Below are 14,847 nucleotides of genomic sequence, written 5' to 3' on the forward strand. Positions count from 1 at the left end.
GACCCCATCAGAGTGGGCTAGGCAGCAGAAAAAGCATTTAACAAACTGATAAAAAAAAAAAGAGGCAATAAAACTGCAACTTGACCTGCACAACCCTCAGACCACCAACCGTACATTCTGAAAGTCCTTCTACAACCTACAGGCTCTCCTGCCTTATTGGGTGGTACAGGCTCTTATGCCCTGGGCAGGCTACTCAGACTCTTAGGATATGGCCCTGCCTGGGAGCACAGGGGAAACCAATCGGCACCAATCAGCTCTCAACACTTGCGATCCAATTGGGGAAAACAGCATATAACGACGATTTGGTACTATTTCCCAAGTTTTAAAGATACGCAAACAGAACGAATAAGTTGTAGAGCTCAGGCCAAGAGACACCCGGGGCCACCTTGCGATTGACGCTGAGCCGACTAATAGAACCCAAAGGCCAATTATCTAGTTGGATTGGATGGAGTTTAATAGACAAAGTAAGGATATAGCCGCTACCGGGACGGACTACATGTACTTATATAAATTTGTGTGCTTCGCATCGAACAACAGCCGAGCAGCACGGAGTGGAACCTGCTGAATGAATGAAATGGATCCACACAGAACCAATAGGCCACCAACAGCAACACAAGTGCAATACTCAGAGCTGTATACTGTCCCCATGGCTCGGCCTCTGCTTCCGACCCCTATTTACAGACTAGGGACCAACTATCCCCTTTTCACAATATAAGGGATATTTGGCAAAAAAAAAAGTCTTGGAGAGAATATACACAACGCAGACGCCAAACCAACGCGACAGAAACCAAACTGTCAAATACCCTAATCGGTAAAGTCACCTCTCTTCTATGGACCTGTGTATGCCCTCCCACGCATTACTATCACCCCCCTTACTAGTCCCCATGGCACGTGCCTCTCTTCCCACCCCTAGTTCCAGACTTGTATAAAGGGAACATGTATTTTTAGCTACATGTTGGCTACATAGAAGCAGGCTGGGGCAGAACCAGTGGCAGAGGCGGCAAATTCTAAGGAGCCGTCAGTACTGGGAACACAACTAAGCAGCCGTTATGGTGACGTAACAGGCGTCCCAAAATTTATTCCCTTCAGTAGATTATCTATGAATATTTGCTGACAAGTCCTGTATCATTTAACGTGCCCAAATCCTGTTCCCAACCAGCGAGTAAAGATTAAAGCTCCTCCAAGCCAATTTTAGGAGGAATAATCTCCAAAATCACCTAAAAATCAGCAAGAAGGGCACAACACCCACAAAGTTTGGGAGGGCATCACCCTAATTATTTACCTAAAAATAAGGTTATGGTAGAAAAATCTTCTCAAGAGGGAAAATGCACTACCTCTCACCAAAGTGACAACCAACGACTGAACCAACTGTCACAAACGCGCGGAATCACTCTGTTTTCTGCTCTTAAAGGGGAAGTGTCCCCTTTGATGGAGTGAGGTTTATATGTCATTTATTTCTTAAATTAGATGTTGCTAGTAATACACAGCCTATTAAGTACACTGAAGCATGCTTGTATGTGTGGCCTATTGAGTCAGCGCACAGAGCCCCAATGCCCAATGGCAACCCACGCTAACAGAGAGGCAATGCTGAAGCAGGCAAACATAAGCCATTAGTGAGCAGTACAGAGCCATTATGGCGTAAAGTCATTAGGACTACAGCAACATGATACATGAGAAATCTCTGGAACATCCACAATAAAGAGATGAGAATGAAAACGTCTGGCCGTCTGTCCCTTATTATTGGAAGAAACAGAAGTAGATAATATCAGTAAGTGACTGCAGGAAGCCCCAGTCTGCTTTGTACAAGAGTGAAAATGTGTGTAGGGAAGTCGTGTCAAATCTTGCACTTATCCCTGTAAAGGAGCCTGTCTGTGCTGTGAGCTTACTAGCAACCAGCTGTTACAGGATCTCATGCTACAGGAATGACCACAGCAGCTAGGTGAGTGGCTGGCAGGAAAAAGGAAGTTAGCAGTGAGAAAAAGCTGGCCAGAGAGAAGCACCACGCTGAACACAGAGAGAGACCAGAGAGCGGCCGGTGGCAGAGAAGCTGAAGAGGCTCCACCAAAATCAGACATTTGGATCAGGCTGGGACAGGGAAGCCTCATACTGTGCCTGGAGAGAACAGAGAGTGTGAAAGGAATCCAGACTGGAGGAACAACCAGCAGTGAGATTCCTATCTGAGCATCCAAAGGGGCTGTAGTCTCACTGTATGTCTGACTGTGCTGGGACTCCATCAAGACAAACTGTAAAGCAATCTAAAGAGGGATTTGGAGTGAGGACTGAGATTTAAAGTTGACAGGGTACTAAAGGAGCGCTCGCAGATTTCTACACATTCTATTAGTTGAGAACTGTAGGAGCCATCCGTTACTTTAAAGAACCTTATCCAGTTATTTAGTCTGACAGGACCACGCAAGCAAGTTAGTTAGTGAGGCCCTATTGCCACCGGTTAGTGCTGTCTCTATTAGTTGCCATTTATTTTACATAAACAATTTCTTCTTAACAAATAGTGTGTGTGTTTATTACTGTGTTCCAGTGGGCCACTCGTCAGTTCCCGCTAGGTGGAACAACTGCGCTACTAAGCTACCAGGATCATACCTTCCTAACTGTCCTTTTTAGAGGACATCCCTCTTTTCAAACCCGCATAGTCCCTCATTGTACTGGAAAGTCTTGTTTTTCTCTGCACTGAACAGCCAGAAAATGAAACAAAGTTTTCTAACTTAATTGGCTTTGGTAGAGAGCCCAGGAACAGCTGCAAGCAGAAGATAAGATACTTTTGTAACAATTGCTACATAAGGAAATAAGTAATTGTAACAGGTCCCTTGGAAATGTTAGACTCACAAGCTTAAAGGGCAATTCACCTTTATTAGCAAAAACTATAATAATGGGGAAAAAAACAAAATATGTTCAAACTTTGATAACCTGCCAAATTTTGTAAAATGAACAGTTAAATTAGGGGTGTGGCACAGAGAGCAGAATTCTGCAGGCAGCGGCTGAAGAGTGGAGCAGAAGCAGTGCAGAAGTAGTCAAACCAGTACTTTGAAGTAGAGCAGGAAGTAATACAGGAAACAATGCAAGGACTTAGAGCAGGGAGTAATACAGGAACAGTGCAGGTAGTAATACGGAAACAGTGCAGGTAGTTAGTGCCGGAATTGAATACAGGAACAGTTGCAGCGGCATAGTGCAGGAAGTAATACAGGAAACAAGTGCAGGGCGTAGAGCAGGAAGCCCAGAGCAGGAAGTAATACAGGAAACAGTTCAGGAAGTAAGCAGGAAGCAGTGCAGAGACAGAACTGGAGGAAAGAGGATCAGTTCTGTTCTGACTTAGAATCGACAGCACAGAGAGGAGTTGGACCAAGAAATGACAGGCAAAAGTATTGAGCAGGAGGAGAATCGACAGGTGGTGACTTGGCAATGGGGATTGGGGAGGAATGTAGTGGCTTCCTAGTTGCTTTGGTCTGTCACCAAGCTCACCACACATTCAGACTTATCTGATTGGACAGATTATTGCATTGTACCAAATTGGACCTATATTGCTAATACAGAGTTTTTTCAGAGTAAATCAGACTTGGAAGGTTGAGAACCTGGCACCGATATGTTTGCAGTCATCCACCCTATATACCGGGGCCCCCGGACTGGCCTCAGATCAGATTGAAAGACTGAACAGGTCTGTGTATGGCCATTTTAAATTTTTGGTTAATGTCTAGAGAGTAAATCAACTTCTGACTGTTAATTATCTGTTAATTATCGCATGGTGCCAGGTGCAAGAATGAGTGTCAGCTTATGATACTAGCTACTTGCGTTATCTCACTGACACCAGGCACTGGGTGCATTTGTCAGACACAGGCCAGCATGGCAAATTATCATCGGTGAGTGGCTGCTTGCAGCTCATTTAGTAAGCAGCCAATCACGGTGAGTCTGTCTAAACAGCTGATGTCTTGGGTATCTGCTTGCAATAACCGTTGTCTAGTGCAACCTACACCCCACCCACCTTGAGCTGAAACCTTTGTGCTTCATTGTAGAAGTGCAAAGAGCTGCAACTATGGGCTAAAACTGCAGTGCAAAAAATAAGGCTATTTTCACTCATTTTTTCCACTTTACACCCTGTCCAAGGCTTCATAAATGTCAGCTTCAGTTATAGCTACTGAATGAACCAGTGAATAAGATACATAATATAAAGTTAACGTTCCCTTTAAAATGCAACAAGTGGAATCACTAATTTGTGTGTTGTGGTTTCAGAAGCTGCTGCAGAAGAAAAGCGCAGGAGCGGAAGGCGGAATCCCATATCCAGGAACAGCACCCGTAACAGCAGCTCCAGGAGAAATGTCTCTAAGAGACTGGAGCAGTTCTATCGCAAAGTGGAGCAGGAATCTCATAGGGACCTGGAGATGCTGAAGCACCTGAAGGAGCAAAATCTCCAAGTTCTACGCTTGGCCGTGGTCCGGTAGGAAGGAGGGAGACTGGGAATGTGCTGTTGGTGTGTGTTTGTGTGTACGGCACCAGAATGACTGCACCCCAATGAACAGAAGTCTGTACCCCTAGAGTGTATGAGCAACTGAAGCATCAACCAAAATGGAAATCACTTGGTGCTAAGGCCAACTTAAAGGGCTGAAACAATATTGGCCTTTAAATTAAATTGTAGCATTAATACAGTAGCACAGTTTGCAGTTGTTCTTCATTTATTTATGGTTTGCAGTTTTGAAATAATCTAGCATTCTCCTAATGAACCGCACGGTGTCTGACAAGGAAGTGCCACTCATTTACCCTCTTTATGAAATGGACACAAAACATTTTAATTGGATTAAAAGATCACAAATATTTCATATTAAACTAATGTCCTTTGCTATATTGTATGTACATCATCATATAGATTCCCTTTAACACAAGGGATTAAAATACAAAAGTATTGTCAGGCCTTTTTTCCCTTCACTCAAATGTGACCCACTGTAGATTTCATGTTGCTGGCAGGAGGTAACCCCATTGTGGACAACATGGAATCTACATTAAATCAAGCAATATAATCAGTATGTGCTTCCTATATTAGATAATATCCCACCAACCGAAAGTTTTCCTCATAGCAGTTTGACTTATAACTTAAGAGGTGTCCTGTAAAAGTCTCTAAATAGCTGATCATTTAACCATTGAGGGCTCACCGTTTGCTAACGAATTCAGCTTTATAGAGGTAACTGCTCCAAAGAATTGTATTTAGAAATAATTACAGCAATTTTTTTTTTCATGACTGTGACATGTAAGTAGTTTATGTCATATAACATTTTTGTTAACCTTTAGATTTCTTGTATATTTAGTGAAAGATAGAAATGATCCTAAAGCTTCAGTGGTAATATAAAGTCACATTTACAAACATCTACATATATTTCCCATTACGTTTTAAAAGTAACTAAGATACAATATAAAAATTGAATTGTTTCCCAAAAAGAAATCATTTCTATGCATGTTTCTATGTTATACATAGACAGAGATTGGCATTATTGTCACAGAAAGTAAACTCAGCAGCCTTTTTATTCTGTCGATGTCCATATGAAGTCCTGTAATATTGCTGTCCAGCTTGACCTATTGTTTTTATACAAAATACCCACAAATGGTTTGGAAATGAGTAACACCAGAGTAGTAAATGTGGGTTCATTGTAGCTATGCATTTGCAGGAATACAGGCACGTGAATGTTTCAATATTTTCTTTTAATAAAATAACTTTTTGGTAAATTACACATTAATATAGAAAAAAAATAAAAGAAAAAATATAAAAATATCCTTCACCGTCTGCTGAATAAAAAGGTAAAAAATTGGAAAGTCGACCAATGAATTTTTATGCACAGATTAACTTGCCCCCCTTGCCCCACAAACACACCTAAAAAAAAAAGAGAGAGATAATAAATAATTCCTATTATAGATAAACAATAATTCCTATTGCCTGGGACATCATTGTCCTAGCTCAGTGCCCACTGGGAATGTTATTCAAATGACAGGGAAATAAGTGGATGAAATATCACTACTGGTCAGTGAAGAGATGGGCAAATTGCCAGGGCCGGATTTACATAGCGGGTGCCCCTAGACCCACTGCCATTCGTCGCCCCTGTCCCCTCCCCTTTATTCGTGCAAATTTTCATCATCTGGACCAGAGCAATGGGGATTGGCGCATGGGAAATTTAAAACATAATTGTATCTCCAGCGCATCCCCAGTGTTTTTGAACCAATGTGGGTGTGATTGGGCAGCATGCCGCCCCCCGAAAATCCTGTCGCCCTAGGCCCGAGCCTAAGTGATGTTTCCACAAATCCGGGCCTGCAAATTGCACAATGTATTGAGACGTATGTGGGAAAAACCCTGCTGGAATTCCGTAGAAGAATCCATGAACATGTGGGGGATGTTAAACATAAACGAAATACCTCAGTAGCGGTGCATAACAATGAATTTCACAATGGCAATATTAAGGCAATGAAGTTTATTGCATTGGAACAATTAAAACAAACCTCTAGTATAGGGGATGTAAATAAAAAATAGTTGCGAGCGGAAGCCAAATGGATCTATGCTATGAACAGCAAATCCCCCAATGGCCTCAATGAAGGTTTTACCGTTTCACCGTTTCTATAAAAATATGCCTTTAGAGAATATTACTCTCAGTATCCTAATGGAATGAAAATTTCTATTTTTGGGATTATTATACTTCCCGTATTTACTAACAAAATTGCTGTATTTGGATCGGGCTGGCACAATGTATCCATTTAAAAGAATTTTGCCACACTGATTAGATGTGCGCATGCCCTTCGGCAGTTTAAGCGAAGGTTCAGCGCAGGTTACACATGCGCACTTTGATGCGGCCCACGCTGGACCGAACACAATGGCATTTCCGCGAATGACGTCGGAGAAGCGGAACTGCCACCTGTAGCTATGCCGGTAAGACGATATTTAAACAGGAAAGCCACGACCGGAATTCACTTCTGCCCCTGAGGAAGCTGTTCACACGGAGAAACGCGTAGGGCTAGACGGCATAGGTGGATGATGGTGAGAGTAGCTCCTATTGCTCCCAACGTAGACAGGCAGATTGCACCAAATGGGAATGGAAGGGAGGGGGGCAGCCCACCGTGGCTTGTAACTGGCTGACTTTAAAAAGGCTTTTCTACTATCGAGACTATACTCTCATACTAACAGAGCCTCTCCTAGGGTCCACCTATTGCACCTTTTAGTTATATGGTTTTTATGGACGCAGTCCAGCACTGCGCATTTAAACGCAGTGGGTTTGGTTTTTTGGTTGTGGTTTGTGAAATTATTCACGGTTGTTGCGCCATATACTGTTTTTAAAATATAAATCAATTAAAAGTTAATTTTTAATGGCGTATGCTTCGTCAGCCTTTAATTATGTCACAGAAGCAGGTGTTCTGAACTGGTTTGCTGGGGGGGTGGGGCTATTATGCTCAGGTCTACTGGGTGTTCTGCCCGACTCCTATTGTTTCTAATTTAATTGATAAATTGCACAATGTGCAGCACCAGGATGAAAGCAATTGGGCTAAAACAGTTACATTCTGGGGGATGAAGCTGCGGGAACAGAGTCGCACTCAGACTGATTGACAGCGGCAACGTCAGCAGGAGGGGGAGACTTTTTTTTTAGAGAAGATCAAGGAAAAGTTTCCGTGGGATCTGGGAATGTCTCCTCTCTCTTGTGTGGAACGAGAGATCGGGATACAACTAGGGTTGCTACCTTTTCTGGAAAAAAATAGCGGCCTATAAATTTTTTCCCTATTAATAACATTGGGATCATCCCTCGTTTTTAGTGGCGAGGTGGCAACCTCTAGATGCAACAGGCACTGTGGAAAGGAAGGCTGATCCTTGTGCCTAAATCTACTCACAGCATTGGCCACTTCCCTCTGCCCACAACTCCCTACCCAGGACACACACGGCCTGAAACAGTGGATCATCTTCACTGAAAACTGCAAGTCGGGGAACCCAGCTGCACCCACCAGCAAATGCTGCTCCCCCGCTCTTGAATACACTTTTAACAAAGAGATAAGGGGACGTTCCTAGAGCCTGGAGTCTGTTTAACCACTGTAAGTTGCCCTTTTATTCGACACTCTCTTCTGTGTGAAGGGAAACAGGGGCCAGGAGGGGAAGAGAGAATAAGCTGCAGATTTATATCCCATACACCCAAGGAATAGAGGCTGGTGCCAGTTACCCAGCACCCAAGTCATCTTGCTCCCTCTTGTCAAACTATTCACTGATTTTTTTTAGACATTCCAATGAACAAGCATATCATTTTCTCCATTACATCACAATATTAAAAATATTTTTTGTCCTTGCAGCAAATAACGAAATTTCAGTTGTGAGAAAAGGTAGGAGTTGAGAGGCCAATGAGGGCTGCAGCAACAAGGATTGAGGGGTCAGAATATTGCTCTTTATTTGCCTTTTCCTTTTCAGAGCCTATTCCTAATCATCACACCCAACAGAGCAAAGGGACTTATCTGCCTATTTAGTCTACAGTCGCAGACTCAATTCTAAGCACCACTTTCACTGACAGATCTCCCCCCCCCACCTTAAGGTGAAGGCCTAAGTTTATATTAGAGTCAGCGCTGTGTGTTATTACTAATGGAGGAATAGACTAGACACCTCTCTATAACTACTCCCATCACCCACTGACTCCCAGCATCCCCTGACTGTCTGGCCTCTGGCTGAACAACCCTGACCCCTTATTCTATAGCAATGACATTAATAATAACAGAAAAGTAATAATACAATGTTATACTATATTTAGTATTATTAGTAATATATGTAGCAGGATTGCTTTGGATGCAACCGTGTTTATACTACTGATTTCGGGGGATTTTAACCGCACGCTACGAATTCTTTTGTAACTAATTAAATTGCGACCCAAGGAATTCAGGCTTGATGGCCTTTACCGGTCGCAGGGGTTTAAAACAGATAAATATTCTTGAATTCTATGTGTTTAGCTAATGTGCATTTACTTTTGGGTTTTATGGGCACTGGTAGTTTTACAAATAGTTTTACATCGTTGCCTGTTTGAAACATTTCATTTGTTTTTAAAAAGAAACAATTGAAACCAAAAATATTTAGCACAACACTTTGTTTTATTCAGAGTTGATTCGATTATTCAGTGTTATGTAGAAATCATCCGCCTCATCCGATATAAACACAAGGGGAATGTACATTTGAAATCCTTCACTAGAGGGAATTCACAGCGTTTCTTGTTTGTTTCGTTTGAGCGTTGGGTGAGCTTTTTGACACTAGATAAACGGCACAGCTATGATACACCCTAAGAAACTCCACTCTGTAAATAGAAATATTTTCTCTTACCTAAAGAGAGCAGCATAAAATAATATACACACACGTCACTCACAGAGGCACTCGCTCACTATTTCATTCTTATAAATATATATACACACTCACTGGCTCTCATCTCTTCCATTTGTTGGCCTAGAGAAATTGAAAATACAAGAGAGTGAGTTAAGGTGGCCATAGACGCAAAGATCCGCTCGTTTGGCGACATCGACGAACGAGCGGATCTTTCCCCGATGTGCCATTAACGAGTATGACTATATCGGGGGTAATCTGAACGTTCGGTCGTATGTGCGAACGATCCGATTACGATGCGCAATGGGCTCCGGCAGGATCGGTCGGGTCAAAATCAAACCTGTCCGATCGACCAAACGATCGATCTCCGCCGGACGAAAGATGTCGGCACTCTCCACACACGATCCGAAAATCGTATGAATCCTTGATTCGTATGATAGGATCTGCGCGTCTATGGCCAGCTTTAGAGTGAAAGGGAGGGAGAGAGAGGATTCAGTTTGTTTCAGGTTGTGAATACATGGACATCAAGCTAAGGAAGAATTAAAAAGCCGTGAGTTTTTAACTTTTAGAAGGAAAAATGAGGAAAGTTCTGTTTTCCAGTGAATGTTGATAAACTAAAAACCCTTACAAGTCTAGAAATTACAGAAGGGAGGGCGACTTTATGAAAAAAGGACAGTTTTAAGAAAGGTTGAAACAGACCCTTTTTAAAAACTTTTTAGAGAATATTTCCCCCATGAGTGGAGTGAAAGATCGTTGTGTGCTGGGTCAGTGAGTTGTGGGTCGGTGAGATGTAGGTCTGTCACAGTGTTCTGGGGTCTCTCATTCTCCAAGGATAACAGGCCACTTTGCTCATGTGAGCATCTACCTACGGCCCCCATGTTACTCCAAATTGGTGCCTATAGTAACAGTGGGATAATAGTCTCTGGGAAGGGAGTGTGACTGTGGGATAGCAGGTATAGTAGGGAGAGATGGTGTCTATAGTAACAGTGGGATAATAGTCTCTGGGAAGGGAGTGTGACTGTGGGATAGCAGGTATAGTAGGGAGAGATGGTGTCTATAGTAACAGTGGATAATAGTCTCTGGGAAGGGAGTGTGACTGTGGGATAGTAAGTATAGTAAGGAGAGATGGTGTCTATAGTAACAGTGGATAATAGTCTCTGGGAAGCGAGTGTGACTGTGGGATAGCAGGTATAGTAGGGAGAGATGGTGCCTATAGTAACAGTGCATAATAGTCTCTGGGAAAGGGAGTGTGACTGTGGGATAGCAGGTATAGTAGGGAGAGATGGTGCCTATAGTAACAGTGGATAATAGTCTCTGGGAAGGGAGTGTGACTGTGGGATAGTAAGTATAGTAAGGAGAGATGGTGTCTATAGTAACAGTGGATAATAGTCTCTGGGAAGGGAGTGTGACTGTGGGATAGCAGGTATAGTAGGGAGAGATGGTGCCTATAGTAACAGTGCATAATAGTCTCTGGGAAAGGAGTGTGACTGTGGGATAGCAGGTATAGTAGGGAGAGATGGTGCCTATAGTAACAGCGGATAATAGTCTCTGGGAAGAGAGTGTGACTGTGAGATAGCAGGTATAGTAGGGAGAGATGGTGTCTATAGTAACAGTGGATAATAGTCTCTGGGAAGGGAGTGTGACTGTGGGATAGCAGGTATAGTAGGGAGAGATGGTGCCTATAGTAACAGTGGATAATAGTCTCTGGGAAGGGAGTGAGACTGTGGGATAGCAGGTATAGTAGGGAGAGATGGTGCCTATAGTAATAGTGTATAATAGTCTCTGGGAAGGGGGGTGTGACTGTGGGATAGCAGGTATAGTAGGGAGAGATGGTGCCTATAGTAACAGTGGTATAATAGTCTCTGGGAAGGGAGTGTGACTGTGGGATAGCAGGTATAGTAGGGAGAGATGGTGCCTATAGTAACAGTGGATAATAGTCTCTGGGAAGGGAGTGTGACTGTGGGATAGCAGGTATAGTAGGGAGAGATGGTGCCTATAGTAACAGTGTATAATAGTCTCTGGGAAGGGGTGTGTGACTGTGGGATAGCAGGTATAGTAGGGAGAGATGGTGCCTATAGTAACAGTGGTATAATAGTCTCTGGGAAGGGAGTGTGACTGTGGGATAGCAGGTAAAGTAGAGAGAGATGGTGCCTATAGTAACAGTGGTATAATAGTCTCTGGGAAGGGAGTGTGACTGTGGGATAGCAGGTATAGTAGGGAGAGATGGTGCCTATTGTAACAGTGGATAATAGTCTCTGGGAATGAGAGAAGATGTGAGTAGGGTTGGAGTTAGTACTACAGTGGTGCAGGCATTGAGGGAAGCTTGAGGGGAGGGTCACAAGGACATTGCACTTTAAGTTGTTAATGAACTACAACTCCAGAACTACAACTCCCAGAATGCTCAGTCTTTGGCAGGACATTAATAAATAAAAGAAATGTATAATAAATCCTTTACATTCTCACTGTCCAACAGGGGGTGAAAGTCCCTATAAAATAAAAAGTGGCCAGACTATAAACTAATATACCATAAGAAAACATCCCTCTCATTCCCTGTCTCTCTCTGCCTTTCCCCAGAGCCTTCCCTATCTGTTCCTCCTCCTCTCTGGACTACCGGCCAGCTGAAGATTCCAGGGCAACTGTTCTATACACTGCTGCCTAGCAACGCTGGAATTCCCACATTGTGTTCCAAGCCTCACTTTGGCGCTGATTGGTTGATATCAGTAAGCCCCGCCCATCACCGAGGAGCAGGAGCTGCACGTGGAGCAGGTGAGGGGGAGGTGGCTGTAAAGTTTCAGATGGGAATATTGGGGACAAGAGAAGATATTCGAGGACACAGAAGGGATTTTCGTGTGCAGGAGAAGATTCTTTTTCGGGGTCTCAGCCAGAGAAGAACGAGTGACATTGGTATAAAACATCCCAACACTCTTCGTTCTCAGTTTGGAGCGGGACCTCTTGGAACTGCGTTATAGGTAATTGCCCTTTGAATTAACTCTTTGCTGTACACAGTGATCTTTTCATTTATATTTTCAGCACTTTTTGAATTATTTTCATTTTTGTCCTGAAGCTGTCCAGTTTTATACAGCTACACCCACTTGTTACTCATAATGAATTAATAATTAATACACACTTATTTATTTACACACCTGCACGCGCACATAACACGCAATTCTGCCGGTTGTACACGTATGCGCACTTACACTATTTGTTTTTCTTTTTTTTTTACTTATCGCATCGTCTGTTTTTGGGTTTTTTTGCATAGAAAGATATTTTATCGCCATTTTGAATAGCGTATTCGCTGCGCAATACCTTTTGTATATTATTTTGGGGATAATAGTGCAATTTTGTTGGTTTTTGGTGCATTTTTAACCATTTTGTTCTCTTGTTTCTGTCCATAAAACCTTCGACCAAGCCGAAATATTCAAACTAGAATTTCTGATTTCACTAGACGGGAAAAAAACGCATTTAATTTTTTTTTATGGTTTTATTGGATTTCCTTTTTCTGTGTAATAATTAAACAGTCGCTTGTACTTGATCCCAACTAAGATATAATTAATCCTTATTGGAAGCAAAACCAGCCTATTGGGTTTATTTAATGTCTATATGATTTTCTAGTAGAAAAAAAGCATTTAAATGTTGTGGTTTTATTGGATTTCCTTTTTCTGTGTAATAATAAAACAATAGGTTGTACTTGATCCCAACTAAGATAATTAATCCTTATTGGAGGCCAATTGTCTTAATTTAATGTTCTTAAGGTATGAAGATCCAAACTACAGAAAGGTCCGTTATCAGGAAACCCCCAGGTCCCGAGCATTCTGGATAACCGGTCCCATTCCTATATCTAATTCAGTGGAACTTATTTCTGATCACTTGTTATAGCAATGGGTGCAAAAGTGCACCGGAACCAGCAATTATTGTCACTTTTTGTCCAATAAATATCTGAGATTGCCATTGATTAAACCCTTGTCCCTCCCTCCGTGTAACTGATCGCCTCCCACTTAAGGGTTAACTCCACAGATGAGCATCAATCTCAAGATTCACTTATTCCCTATTTATGAAAAAATAGGGTTTTGTTTTTTTTATAAAAAAAAAAAGAAAAAGCTCATTTTGTGCTGATTAGTGCTTTGGTGTTGCCCCCTGCCAGGGTAATAGGATAAATGCTCATAGTGGTGTAATTAGCTTTATTCCAATCCCTCATTTTGATGATTAATGTCGTCTTTAGGGCCCCCTGCTGAGAATTCCGACTTACAATAACAGATACAGGAGTCACAAAATCACTTGTGCCTTTTTAAAGGAGAAAGAAAGCTACGCAGTTTATTGCCAATAGATTAGCTGCAATAGTGCAAGCTACATTACGATATTTATTCCAGCAGCTGCCATATTAGCTTGCTGTGACATCACTTCCTGCCTGAGTCTCTCCCTGCTCACTCATACCTCTGGGCTCAGATTACAGCAGGAAGGGGAGGAGGAAGGGAGGAGCAAACTGAGCATGCTCAAGCCCTAGCCCTGGAGGTTTAAGCTGAAAACAGGAAGTCTGATACAGAAGCCCATGAGTACACAATAGAAGGAAAGAAATGTGGTGTTTTTTTTGACAGAGGACTCAGAGCAGCATTACTTTGAGGGATTAATGGTGTATTTATATAGACCTTTCTGATAAAGCTTACTTAGTTTTAACCTTTCCTTCTCCTTTAAAAGCAAGAAAAACTGATACTGATAAAGGGGTGTGAGTGCAATGAATAGGGCTGGAGCTGAACATACTTTTTGCCTATAGTTTAATCACAAAAACATTTGTTATTTCTTAATTTCCTTCTATTGGGGATCATTCGATTTCCAGTGAATATATAATCCCCCCACATGATGGACATCTGCTTACAGGGAGGGTCTGTTTATACAGGGCACAGGCCAGAAGAGCAAAGTCCTTTCTGTGCTCCAACTTCCTTCATAAGTCCTGATTTTAATCTTAAATGGGTGGTTGCCCTGTAAGTTAACTTTAAGGCTAATATAAGTGGTCAATACTAAGAAACGTTTCAATTGATCCTCATTATTTATCTCTTATAGTTTTTTAGTTGTTTGCCTTTTTCTTTCAAATGGGGGGGGGGTCACTGACCCTGTCTAAAAACAAATGCACAGTAAGGCTACAAATGTATTGTTATTGCTACTTTTTATTTTTTGTCTTTCTATTCAGGGCTCTCCTATTCATATTTCAGTCTCTTATCAAATCAGTGCATGGTTGCTAGGGGAATTCGGACCATAGAAACCAGATTGCTGAAATTGCAAACTGAAGAGTTGCTGAATAAAAAGCTAAATAACCTAAAAAACACATAATAAAAAATGAAAACTAAGAATGTCACTCTCTACATCATACTAAAAGTTAATGCAACTCAATGCATGGTTGATAGGGTAATGTGGACCCTAGCAACCAGATTGCTGAAATTGCAAACTGTAGAGCTGCTAAATCCCTTAGTTGTCATTTTGTTATTATTTGTGTTTTTTGAGTTATTTAGCTTTTTATTCAACAGCTCTCTAGTTTGCAATTT

General features: G+C 42.0%; 1 protein-coding gene across 10 annotated transcripts in view; it reads left to right on the top strand.

The window, feature by feature from the left end:
* Positions 1 to 14,847, top strand: part of LOC121393056 — a 1,743,327-nt gene that overhangs the window by 1,339,673 nt on the left and 388,807 nt on the right. For 5 of the 10 annotated variants that reach the window (XR_005966020.1, XM_041585386.1, XM_041585391.1 and 2 more), the window contains one exon: positions 11,888 to 12,282. The exons of 1 other annotated variant lie outside the window; for it this stretch is intronic. The gene's annotated coding sequence lies outside the window, so the exon portion shown is untranslated. Of the gene's footprint in view, positions 1 to 4,236; positions 4,442 to 7,557; positions 8,056 to 11,887; positions 12,283 to 14,847 lie in introns of those variants that run through there. 4 more of the 10 variants (XM_041585388.1, XM_041585383.1, XM_041585385.1 and 1 more) reach the window with 2 other exon arrangements.

This window comes from Xenopus laevis, chromosome 3L, assembly GCF_017654675.1.
Source record: "Xenopus laevis strain J_2021 chromosome 3L, Xenopus_laevis_v10.1, whole genome shotgun sequence".
Taxonomy (NCBI): domain Eukaryota; kingdom Metazoa; phylum Chordata; class Amphibia; order Anura; family Pipidae; genus Xenopus; species Xenopus laevis.